At 38.6% G+C, this 13,044-nt stretch overlaps 1 long non-coding RNA gene across 1 annotated transcript in view; it reads right to left on the reverse strand.

Moving 5' to 3' along the window:
- Positions 1-13,044, reverse strand: part of LOC110403642 — a 44,975-nt gene continuing 31,931 nt past the window's right edge. Inside the window, exon 5 of the long non-coding RNA XR_002441773.1 lies at positions 1-8,719. This is a non-coding gene — a long non-coding RNA (uncharacterized LOC110403642). The remainder of the gene's footprint in view (positions 8,720-13,044) is intronic.

Below are 13,044 nucleotides of genomic sequence, written 5' to 3' on the forward strand. Positions count from 1 at the left end.
TGCAGGAAGTGACACCTAACTTCATGCTGCAACTGGTTCTTCCAGTTCTGTGAAAACATGCCTCTTAAAAGATGAGGAAGGATTCGAATTAGGTCAGTCAGAATGAACACATAAGACTATATGTGTCTTTTGAGAAGCACAGTGTTCCCCTGGAGGGAGACAAATGTAAATAAAATACCAACTCATTTTGAAAAGGTTTTTGAGCCCTTTGCAGCCTTTCTAAAAATGGAAGGTTTATTTTGGACAAAGGGAGAGGCAGGACTATGGCATATCAGTAAAAAAATGGGAAATAGAAAACATCCGTATCTACCTGGAAAATAAATAAAAAATAGGTACTGAATTGATTAAGTAGGTTTTACTACCACAAGTAGTGCATATATTATCCTGTAAGGATCTCAAAGAGCTTTGCGCAAAGGGAGCCAAGGGACAATATTTCTACAAGTGTAGAAATGGCAGAACTTCCCCTGAGGAAAGTGGTCATATATATACTTAGCCATAAGGCAGCAGAAAGGCTTAAAATAGAAGGGAGGAATCCTGCTGGTCAGTTCTCTGTAACGCCCAGTGGGCAGCAAATGAGTACAGAAATACCCCTGAACATGCCACTCAAGCTTGATAAATGCATGTTATAACCTTCTAAAGGCTATCCAGAATATTTCTAGGGTAATTGTGAAGAGCACTTTGGCTTTGGAAACTAAAAAACTGGGACATGACCTGTTGGAAAGTAAATTTCTAAATTCTTCTCAAATTGTTTTGATAATCTTCCCCTTCAGAACGAACATGTTGCTGTTCAGTTTGTCATTCAACGAGGCCACTCTATGAAATCCGTGAACTCCTTAAGGGTAAAAGTATTTATAGTGCAGTCCTCTGCACCTGCCCTGATCTGTAATCCAAGGGTCTGTTCAGATGCCACAGCAAATGGTAAGGAGCTCATGACCTAACTCATGACCTAAGGGTCCTAAAATAACTCGGAGATCTTTTTCTGCGCAACTCCTTTCACTCTAATTCCTTTTCAGCTGAGTAAATTTACATCTCCCAGCACTTTGTACTGTGTTTCATTTTTAAAATTGGGAGGTTTGCTTTAACTGTAGCTTACCAAAACTACTTCTCTGGAAGAAATAAACAAGAATCAAGTAACAGAGACAGAAACAAACACAACAAAACAAGCAAACAAAAGAACCAAAAAACAACCACTTTTGGTAAGATGTTTTCACACATCCTTTTTTTCAGAGGTTCAGATAGTTTTAGGCCAAATAAAGAAAAGCAGTTTGTTTAGAACTATTTGTACTTATACATTGCTGTGCTTGCGCTCCACTCCGTTAAATCTCTACGGAAGTCACTTAATTGAATTCAACTACATTCGTCTGGTACTTAAAAAAATAGTCTTGCAAAAAACATCTGGTCCATTTCAATTTAAAGCATGCTAGTGTGAAAGAGAAAAGAATGCTAAAGAGGAAGGTCACAGTAAAGAGCAAGTAATATGTGATGGGGGCTGGGGGAAAGACTTATTCAGGTTATGCCAAAATGCTCAACTGGAAAGAAGTGTGGATCAACAGATCCAAAAGGAAGTAATTCGCTCCTGGTGAAAGGGCGCAGTCATAACTGACATTAAATACAGTGGATTTCCTTCTGAATTGCACTATATCAAATGATATCAGACTCGGTTCTGCTGAATGCAAGGTGAGAAAAAAGTTCTTGAAATATCCACTGTCCTGGACAGTGCCTTCAAAAGATGTAACTCCATCCATTTGCCAGTGCTCTGAGCTATATATAGATGAATACACTATCGTTGCAGTATCTACTGCCACATCTATGTGATTATAAGCTGTACCAAAGTATAGCTTTGCAGTTTTATTGGAGATTCTGTTCTGGCAGAACAGTTACCCTACACGGTCTTAAAAGATCCGTGTTTCTGACCTACAGAGCAATATATGATGATAGTAAATTGTGGAGTAGAGCAGGAATGGAAGAAATAGCCAAGACACCTGATGATTTTTCTGACATCCACCCCTTGATACCAATAGTACAGAAGGAGATGTTACGGACATACCAGGGCAGACAACCACCTCCCCTGTCTTGGCCACAATTGAGAACACTAAAAGCCTTTTAAGAATTTCCTGAAATCATATATCTAAGTTCACAGCAGGTGAACTCTAGAAAAGAAAAAGCAGCTCTTCTAAGTGAATCAGCAGAAGCTTCTAGGCTGTACATGTGAATGCTCATTATCAGCCATGGCTCATTTTGTTTTGTGGAAGTTCTCAAACTGGCATATAACAACAATCAGTCTGAATGTGGACAGCGTGAAGGAAAATATATCCAGATTCGTGCAGCCTAAATTCAAGCTGCCTGCTCATGACTGATAACCTAGGAAAGTAGTAAGGAGTCTTCAGAGATTCTGAGACGAGCAGAAACACTGGCACAGGCTATATGAATCTGGCTCTGGGAAAAGCAAATTTTATATTACAACACTTGGTCTTCAACATTTACTCAGTTTCAATAGGATTGGATTTGTTCAAGAAAATTAGAAATTAAATTGTCAAAATGCAGTATATGAGCCTAGAAGGTAAAAAGATTACTTCTGAAAGACAGTAAACTTCCTTATTTGAACTGAATATTCACCTTTCTGGTGGTAAGATCCCAAGAACCAACTGATTATACCTTTAAATAATGTTATTGTTCTTTTTTTTTTTTTGCCAGCAGCTAGCCTACCAGGTCTGGCCAAAGTTTTCTCATTACCCTACAAGACCACACACACAGGAGAAAAAAAAAAGGGAAAAAGATCAAACTCACTTGCAGTCATTACCGATTCCAGGATGTTTTTGGAGCAAATAGGAGCAAAATGCTTACTTGAGCCTTGAGCTCCCTGTTGGCACTTGGCAGAGCCAGTGAAGGTGATTTTTGTGACATGGTCTCCTGCCTACTTTCCAGATGACAATCAGCTAATTTTAACAACAATGTTCACCCAGTCCTAGTAGGGGCCAACCGGTATTGAGGCTATATGCCTTGTTTCTCATCCTTACTGTCATTCTGTTCCTTCATGCATTTAAAGACTTAATTTAAAAATCTCTACTGAAATGTAGAGGTTTCTTTTTTCCTGTATCTGTTCTTTTTTTAAAGGAAGGAAAGACAGTGAAGAAAGATGCATTCAGCATTATTTTATAAACAAGCATTCATCATGTTGCAGTAGAAATAATGTTTTATCCCCTTCACTTTAGGCCTTGTATTTGAACAGCCTGAAACTTGCTGACACTGCAGAAGATCTGTGAAATTGTTTAGTCTCGGTTCAGGTAATTGTGTGTAGCTCAGGAACTACCCCTGTCCTTCCGTCACATATCTTCATGTATCCCACAATCTCAGCTTGTTCTTTCCCATCCTCCCTAATAGCAAATATGCATTTCATATCACTGAGATCTTTGAGCTGGCAACTTGATGTGTTATTATTTAAACATGACAGATGATATTCAGTAATAATAAACATAGAAAAGCCAGTCCACTGGAATAACAAATACATATTAATCTGTCCTCCCATTAGTTCCTTATCCTTTTTATCTCTGAAACCTTTCACCAGTTCCTGGCAGTTAATGCTCTTCTGGTTAAAGAACTTGATGTCCTCATTAGTCTTCATGCTGTTTCTTCTATGGAAAGTTATTTGGGCAGAATTCACAGGTCTGTATAATTTACATTTACACATTTGCCTCCCACTATGAAACAGAAGAAAATAGAATAAAATCACTTTCCTGGAATTACTTCTGATTTGATGTTAAATGTGTTTCCCCAAAATTCAGAGGACATACTTTTATGTCACAACGCAAGACAAAAATTACCAGATCCAAAGGGAAGATGTGAAATAAGTTGTTGAATTCCATCAAGAGTAGCATATTTCTTTAGAAAAAAGATCTTTCTATGAATTAGTTAGTTACCATGTCGCCAAAGTGAACAGCTTTCCATTTGCTTTGGAAAGCTGTATAAGAATACTGGATACAAGACTGCCATAAGAATGCTGTACAACAGCACTTGGGTAACGGCAGAGATGAGCGTCTGCAGGCCCTCTGTAGAAGTACTGTAATAGTTAATTCAGTATATCACAACACACTTATTTCAGCATTCAGACAGCAGTTTCAAGCATTAAGATCACTGCAGGTTGTTTGGAGCTTACAGCTTCTTTTCATTATGAAGGTAAAATGGCCCTTATATTTCCAATTTACAGATCAATTTTAGGGAGCATTGTTTTGAAATACGTCTAAGGCCTCGTGTCGTTCTTTGACTGTCATACTTCTCTCAGCTAATTGCTGGTGTTGTAACAATGCTTATCGAAACAGCAGCTTGCAGGTGCCAACAATACAAATGTTTGAAGAGGTAATCCTCTGCATGTCAACATGCTTAACATCCATTTCAACCATCCCATGGTCTGTATGAATTGTTAATCAAGTAGAATTGAAAACTGGCACGCAGATGGCATAACTGTTACAGCTGGATAGCAGGCAAAGAGCCAGCCAGAAGCTAAAGTTTCATTAGAAGCTATTTTAACATTCATGGGTCTAGGGGGACAATAGGCTTAGCAAACATTTGGACTTGGACTATTACAGCCCTCTGCCAGAGTGGTTCTTGACAGTTCGCGGCTGAAGTTAACAAGTTAAGAATCATCTGCACACGATTCCTCAGCAGCCGACAGTGGGCTTAACCAGAGACAGAATTCCCCAGTGGCTTTTTTTTGCAAAAATTTTACTTTGTTGATTACAGTTTCACTTCAGCTGTTTATGAGAAAGAACAACAGCTTCTAACAGAGGCTGCACAACCAGCAGCATAGCGAACACAAGTCCACATGAAGTTGAAGGCTGCTCGCAGCTTTTCTTCTCTAGCATGCAGCCCTACAGCAATGGCTTCAAAAACACACAACTGCCAAGAGTTAGGCAGATTCAGATATTCTGGACTCATTCATCTGGGCTATAGAGATGAGTAGGATAGCACATTCTGCCGCACTTTGACACTGACAGAAAAAGGTTCTGCAAACCAGCATCTACTAATTCTAGACACCTTGCTGCAAACTGATAACTGCTACAAACCTAGCATGCGTAAAACAGAAGCAGGTTTGGGGTTCCTTACAAGTTGCCGATTCAACTTCTGCACAGGCAACTTTCAGATTTTGTTACTGCCCCTGGTAGCCTGAATGGTTTTCAAGACAACACTTGGACACTGTTTGCCATCTGCTTCATCACTGAAACATCGGGCAGCACGCGACAGATCTGTAACAACTGCACGCTGACACCAAGTGAGCACTAGGAAAAGAAGATGTGTTTTTCAAGTTCTACTCATGTATTTGACTTTCAGTGTATAGCATGTACATTTTATTTTAGCATGTGTTGGTTTGCTGAAATAAATCCTGTGTCAAAAACCGGGGTATCTGCTAGGCAGCTAAAATTTATTTGCTTTAGACAAGCAATCAGCCATACTTTTGTCAGGGCTGTTGCACCAAGTGTAATTGTTTCACATGAGATTTTTCTTGTGAAAGCAAAGCATGAATTTCATTGTGTTGTTCTCCACAAGCCCACAAATCAGAGAAGCAGATCTTACACATCACACATGAAACCTTCTTTTTCACCCTATATATTTTCCATATTACTTTGCTTTAAATAAAGACATGGTTGTCTGTGTACTCCAGGGTGTAAATGCATTTCTTGTACTTAAGGCAATGGTATCTGGTACATTTACCAGTATTACTATTTATTTTTTCCCCTCCTACTGTATCACTTATTACCAGGTTCATTTTGCAGATCCTTTGGGCATGTATATGCCACATAATGAGCACCCTGTGGAAATCCTCAAGCAGGTGTTCAACTTAGCGGCAGAACTTGACGAAGTTTAGCTGCATGAATACACAAAGGTATATAAGCTAATTAACTAGCACTTAGAGCACTGCCAGCACCCAAACTGTGCTCACTATCTCTGCGTGATACTATGCTGCCCAGTGTAGAATCAGCAGCTTGCTTGGAACCAAACTTGGGATCTCTAATATGGGAGGTCTTTTCTGCAGAGTAAGCTTGGCCTTTGTTTTCTCTAATTAAACAGGATATCTGCAGGACCTCTTCTGTTCCGCAGAATACAACATCTGCATGAGCGTATAGTAAAAAATACTTAGTTCTGGTTTCTGCATGCTTTAAAGACAATAAATATAACATACTCCTGCACCATATGTTAAAAATAGAAATAATAAAATATAATCTGGTCAAATGTTATGTATGACATATATCATTTTAATGAAAAATATATTTTAAAACAAAAACAATGGGATCCTTCTGCCTCCAATCTGATGTGAATTAATTCTCAATATTGGTGTAGGAGTTTGGTACTTAGAATAAGATCTTTGTACTTCTTTTTATTCTTTTTTGAACTTTGGAAAACCTTATGCTTCTCTCCTTCCTCTGTGCAGTTTATTTTGTTTAATAACTGGTTTTCAAAGCATGAAATCCTTAGGCTCTCAAGGATTCTGACAAAATGGTTGAGTGGATTTTTTTTTTTAAGTAAGTAATTTATTCATAAATGAAAACACCACTTCCACCACAGCTTTGACTCTTATGCTTAAAATTAGACAAAAACTAGGGATAAATGCAACTGTTTTGATCGATTGGATTCCAGAAATGTTATATAATTTTCCTAATTAAAAAGGAAGCTTTATAAAAGCTCATGTAATGTAACAATCAGAAGGAAGAAAAGAATCCTATTTTAAGTCAGAGCTTGTCACTGATTTCCAGCTGGTGCCTTACCATGTCACTTACCCTCTCTGTACCTCTCCTTCTGAGTCTGTATACTATGAAAACATGAGGGGCTGGTTAGAACTTACTTGGGAAGCACTACGACAACTGTACACACAGTAACTGGATTGTCCTTTTTTACTACACTGCTTGTTATCAAGGTTCTGTCATAATTATTTCTAGCAGTCCATAAATCACATCTTAGCATCAGTATCAAGGGAAGAGAATTTTTTACTTACAAATTAAAAACATCAACATGAAATATTATTAAAATCATTGGAACTGAAAGCTGTATGGAAACACCAGTTCCTTTAGCAGTCGTGTCTTCAAGATGTTACAGCAGGAGATGATGAAAATTCTAAGGATTTAATTCAGCCAACTATTTCAGAGCATGCTTAACTTAAACACATGCTTAAATTCAAACTCACTAACTATGAAAAGGAAACAATTACTCACTATTTTTCCTGGGAGCACCCAACTGGAATTATCAGCCTTAAAACAAAAGCAAATGTTTTTTTCATAAGAAGTGTAATTAAACTATGGAACTCACTGCCACAGGATGCTTTGCTTTGAAGGCCAACAGTATAAATAGGTTGAAAAAAAACTCAGCAAACTACTACATGAATACACAGTCTATTAGCTCATGAAAATTTGTTAATGTGTTTGCTTGGATGAAAAACTGATCAGAAATCCCTAAACCGTTGCTGGAAGGAGTGAGGAAGACCAGACAGTGCAGCTGGGAAAGAAGCATCCCACTGTGCTTTTATTTGTTTTTTTCTTCCCTTAACCGTTTGCTAGTAAGTATCCCAATGTTCTCATGTTTCTTTGACCCAGTACCTATATTAATTTAATTTCTTTTCTTGTCAAAACACCTCTTTTCCTGAGAAGCTTCAGAGAAGGACTAACCTGGAATGCATGAATTTCCTGGAAAAGGAATAAATTCAGCAGATGACTAGGCAAGAATCTGCTATATTGGAAAGCAACTTCTAAAGATTGTCTAAATGCCCAAGGAGAAGGAGGAAGTATTCATTTTAAGAGAATCTCACTGTGACTATTGCCAACACCTAGGCCTAGCCCTTACAGACACTGTCTCTACACTGTGAAGTTTGCTGGTACAAAATAAAGCTGCTACTATGATGTGCAGCACCCATTACTGGGAGGGCAGCAGTGTTATTCTCCAGATTTGATCCTCCCATGGAAAAACAGTACTGGGAGCATCAAGAGTATCAAAAGAGTTCATGAAAACTCATGGCATAAGTCTCTTTGGAGGAAAAAAAATACTATGCTGAACAGCATGAAAAGAAATCTTCTGCTCTCTAATTAAGAGTCAGCTAATTAACAACACTGGAAGCATACTTCTTATGACTACAGTGAGGAAATATAATCTATACATGTTAGACAATTTTCTGCATTGAGACAACTAAAAAAATGAAGATTTCAAAAAATATTCCTATTTTTCCCTTTTGGAGGAAACCGCAGTTGCGAAGGATGTTACCAATTAAATTAAGGATACAATAAATTAGCATTGCTGTTTCCATGCAAAGAGATTACACTGTCATCGTGTTTATCTACAAAACATTAAATCTCAGTTAAAATACTTTTCTCCCTTAGAGAGCCTGACACACTGCTGTTGCTCCCCTTCTCCTTGTCTTACACTCAGGGTATAAGCCCTGTACATAGACACCAGACCTTTCGTTAGCACGTGGGGTATTCCCACGACATACCAGCAGTGTAAATACACAACAATATTGAAGAATCATTCAAACCAGACACAGAAATTCACAGAGCAAACAGAAACTACAGTGCAAAAACAGTCTAACTCTTTAAAAATACCAACCAAGACAAGAAAAGTGCTAGAAGTATATATGCTTGTGAAAATCATGAAAGTAAAAAGAATTTATGAAGGTGTTTAGAATCTGGCATGGTGAGGGTGAAGCTGTATGATAGATATTTCTGAGCACATCTTGTAGACCCTGTAATTGAAAGGGAGATCTGAATTAGGCTGCAGGATCTTATTCCTGCCCTTGCATCAGATGTTTGTTTGACCTAGCTGACCTAGCTCACTAAGTCTGCATGAAATAACCCAGTAACTCACAATAAATCTGTAGGGTTTTTTGCTGTTTGTTGTTTCCCAGTTCAGTGACCTGAATTTGCTCACCACGTCATCAGACAAAGCCTGATCTGGCACAAGGGAATGAATGGCCAGCTGTGGAGCCACCTCTTTTGGCTTCAATGAGTTGTGTCAGTTAATTTATTTAATGGAGCTTAGCCCTAGGTAGTCCAGATAACTGCCTTTGCAACCTGATGGGCTAATGTCTTTCAATTTGAAGATACCTATAATTCCAACTAAGATGTCAGGCATGTAAAGTTCATTTTAATCTGCAATATTTTATTTTCTTCATTACCTTGTAACAGATGTTTACCTTCAGCTCCTAGAGAACCGTGTACTACAGAAAGAGAACTGCTACTGAAGGACTGGCACAGCCAGCATCTTCCAGCCATCTGCTGAGAACCTAACTAACACACTATGTTATAAACATGCAGACGTGGATAGTGACAGATACGAAGTGTGCTGCAGATTAATGTACCTCCCTGTATGCCCAGCTGGGTTGCTTATAAACTAGAACAAATTTCCTGCTGTTTCACTGATTAAACTCATCCCCGTTATCATGCATTTATATAAAGTAAACCATTTTGTCAGTGAAAAATTACCTTGCCATTCTCATCATTCCAACCCAAAGCTCATTTTCTGGACAGGAAGCATTAACAAGAGTTGAATTCCCACAGCACCATATATGCATTGTTTTGCACAGACCTGCCCAGAGGGCTAAATTAAAGAGCTTGACATTTGTCCCTCACCTTACACCTCTCCTCACTTCGTCTGTTTTGGGAGAATGGGGGTGAGTGTGAAGGGGAGGAACTACCAACAGGTATAATAAGTTAAATATCAAGGACCACTCACTAACTGGTGAGTAACTCGAAAGCTGCTGCCTTTGAAGCTGTACATCTTGTTCCAGAGTGCCAGTTCACAAGTGTAGCACTCGCAGCTGAAGTCACAGAATCACAGAATTGTAGGGGTTGGAAGGGACCTCCAGAGATCATTGAGTCCAATCCCCATGGAAAGCAGGCCCCCTACAGCAGGCTACATGGGTAGGCGTCCAGGAGGGTCTTGAATATCTCCAGAGAAGGAGAAGCCACAACCTCCCTGGGCAAAGTCAGTGTGATGCTTGTGGTACACCACACATCTGAGAAATGCAACATCACAACATCGCTGTCTGAAGGTTTTGAGAGGTTGTGGATGCCCCCTCCCTGGAAGCTTTCAAGGCCAGGCTGGATGGAGCTCTGAGCAACGTGGTCTAGAGGGAGGTGTCCCTGCCTGTAGCAGGGAGGTAGGAACTAGATGATCTTTCCAACTCAAACCATTCTATGATTCTATGACTTTCAGGTTTTAATAAATTAATTCTATTTGTCTAAATGTTTTCAAGACTGAACAAATGCTATGTGTAACTTGACATTTTCTTTCTGTCTTCCTGGCTGTAGAATACATAACACACAGGGGGCTTTCTAGCCTGTGTAAATGATACTTGCTGCCAGAACATGTGTACTGTGGCAGAACAGCATCCCAACATCATATAGTCAACAAAGCAATTATGTTCCCTGAGCAAACTCATCAGGACTTTAAAATGGCCTTTTAGCACAACTCAAACATCATTTTAACTGTCTGTTCAACATCTCTAGAAAAAATATTCTATTAATCAGCAAGAAAAACGTAGACTACTAAGTGGTAGACTGCCAGGCCTGACTCTGGTCAGCTTTGCCCCAGACTGCCTAACAGAATTTCAGGTAAAGTAATCCTGTTCATGTTAGGTCTCAGTAAGACATGGATTATGGTACTGCTCTTTCTTATGATTCAAATACGAGTGCTCACCACTCAGTGCATTTGTTTTCTCAGATCTTAGGGCAACAGGATCCCATCTTGCATCACAGATACCATAACAGAGGAACTAATACCCTAAGTTCACAGGTAATGTACAAAACAAAACTGACTGAGAATAATGGATTCTTTGTTCCTTCACAGCATATTTATTTGAACTTATAAAAACCTCACGGTTTATGTTATTCAGTACTGGAATTACACTGTTTATTTTTAAAGCAAAATTAGACACCTTAGATAAAAAGAAAAATGAAGAAGTCACTCACAGAGGTCTCTTCTCTGCCAGCACAGCATCTTGCAGCTCTTAAAACCTTCAGGAGATTCTACATTCAGAGCACAGCTGCTTCATTTTCTAAAGACCCTTTTTGTTACACCTCAATGTTTTCTTGATTTAGAACTAAGAAGATTTCCTAATTTTTTCTTAATCTCCCGCTAACAAAGTCATGAGGTGTTGGCCAGGTAGAAGCTAAATATTTATTTCCCAGACCAGTAGAAATATGACTAGAACAATTTCTGCTGCGACTGTCTTCACAACAGGCCACTTATTCCAGGAATAGCTGAAAATCTATCTGCTGGAAGAGTTAAAATGATTCAGGGAAAAAAAGATGGCTTTCAGGACATTGTAGGGTGCCTTATACACATTACATGAAGGCATAGAAAGCACTCACTGTGTTCAGAGTACATAGCTAAGATGAAATTTTCCAGAAGTTCTCAAAGAAACCCTCCGCTATCAAAAGTCAACAGGCATCATGAGTTACAGGGTTCTGCAAATGCCTAATTGAATGAAAGACAAAAATGAGGAAGAATAAACACACAACTATGCTTTTATCTGTCCCTGTCATAGGCTGTTATGAAGTGCAAAAAAATAATAGGTTTGCTGAAGAGAGGCAGAATGGGGGCAAGGTAGGGGGCAGAGTCCTGTGGCCTCCATTAATTCCATAAATACTAACTCTGAAACCAGAACTATGTCAGGAATGTCTATCTTAAAACAACCACAAAGTCTTTTTCCTGCTTTAAAATGGCCAAATAGGTTAAACTTAAGAAAAAAAAATTCCTGGACTTCCTCTTTTAATGCCAAGTTTCTGTCTGCAACACATTTTTGTGGTTGTATATTAATCTTGTAAACACAGCATAGAAACGTTGACAGTTGTAATAGTTATTCCTACTGGTCCTTTACTGCCATAAAGTTGTTAAGATCTTGCAAATTACCTATGCTTAATTATCATGCCAAGATTAAAAAATAAATAAATAATCCCCCTCCCATTCCCTTTCAAGAAAAGGAACCAATATCTGTCTGTAACACCAGCGCGGGTGACATTCGGCCATGGAACCCCAAGCTCTTCATCCATGCAGTAAAAATAAGCAAACAAAAATAAAAACAAAACAAAAAGACCCTGACATGACTTCTGAAGCCAACATCAGTTGATAAAACAAGGTATGTCTTTACTTATATATTATATCTGTCATAAGGTTAGAAACAAAAATGAGCACCTGGTGTTAAAGCTATCATGTAAGCAAGTTTAGTAAAATAGTGGCCAGGGCCAAGTTTAGTAAAATAGGGCCAGGAGTCTTTTCATTACTAGCTAGTTTCAAAGCAGATCCAAAAGAACTGAGCTTGGAGGGAGGAATTACATCCTTGTTCATTACTCAGAGGGGTAGGAATTTCCAGATTTCAGCCTACACTGGTAAGAGGAAGCTAGAATGGGGGAGGGCAGGGATACACTGAAGGCAGATTTTAAATGGAAACTGAATAAAATTTTAATGAATAGCTTGACCAAACTGAATTCAACTGCTTCCAGCAGGACCCTGATAATGATACCTTGATTTTATCTGAACTTAAGCTATGGATGACGCAGTGAGAGTCAGAGAGATGCAGTTGCTTAGATGTTGTAACAGTAGAGTACAATAGAATGTACTCCATTTGTTTTTGTTAACGTGCAGTGGTTAGGATAAAACAAAACTAAAATCAAGCGGCCCTCTCTTGGTGGAGTTGTAACAGAAATTTTTGACAGAGAAGTTTAGGATGTTAATTGTACTATCCTCTGCTAAAGTTCTGCATGGGTCTATCTATCTCTACTCACAGATGCCTTTTTACAAAAACATAAATAAAACATTCGCTTCAGTTAAACTCTTTTCTTCCTTTTTTGATTGCTATTTTAAGATTATCAGTATTAAGGTAAAAGTCCCACTACTATTTTTTCCCACTTTGCTGGAGCTTTCAGAATCAGTATTTTTTGGTCCAGTTTGATTGAGATTGTTACTTTTTTTTTCCCCTCTACAGAACAAGAAATTCTGGAATGGAGTTTCTGTTGACCAACAGGGTAACAATGAGGGCATTGTCTTCCAGTGTGACTGTTAAGGGAG

The sequence above is a fragment of the Numida meleagris genome, chromosome 9, assembly GCF_002078875.1.
Source record: "Numida meleagris isolate 19003 breed g44 Domestic line chromosome 9, NumMel1.0, whole genome shotgun sequence".
NCBI classification, from domain to species: Eukaryota; Metazoa; Chordata; class Aves; order Galliformes; family Numididae; genus Numida; species Numida meleagris.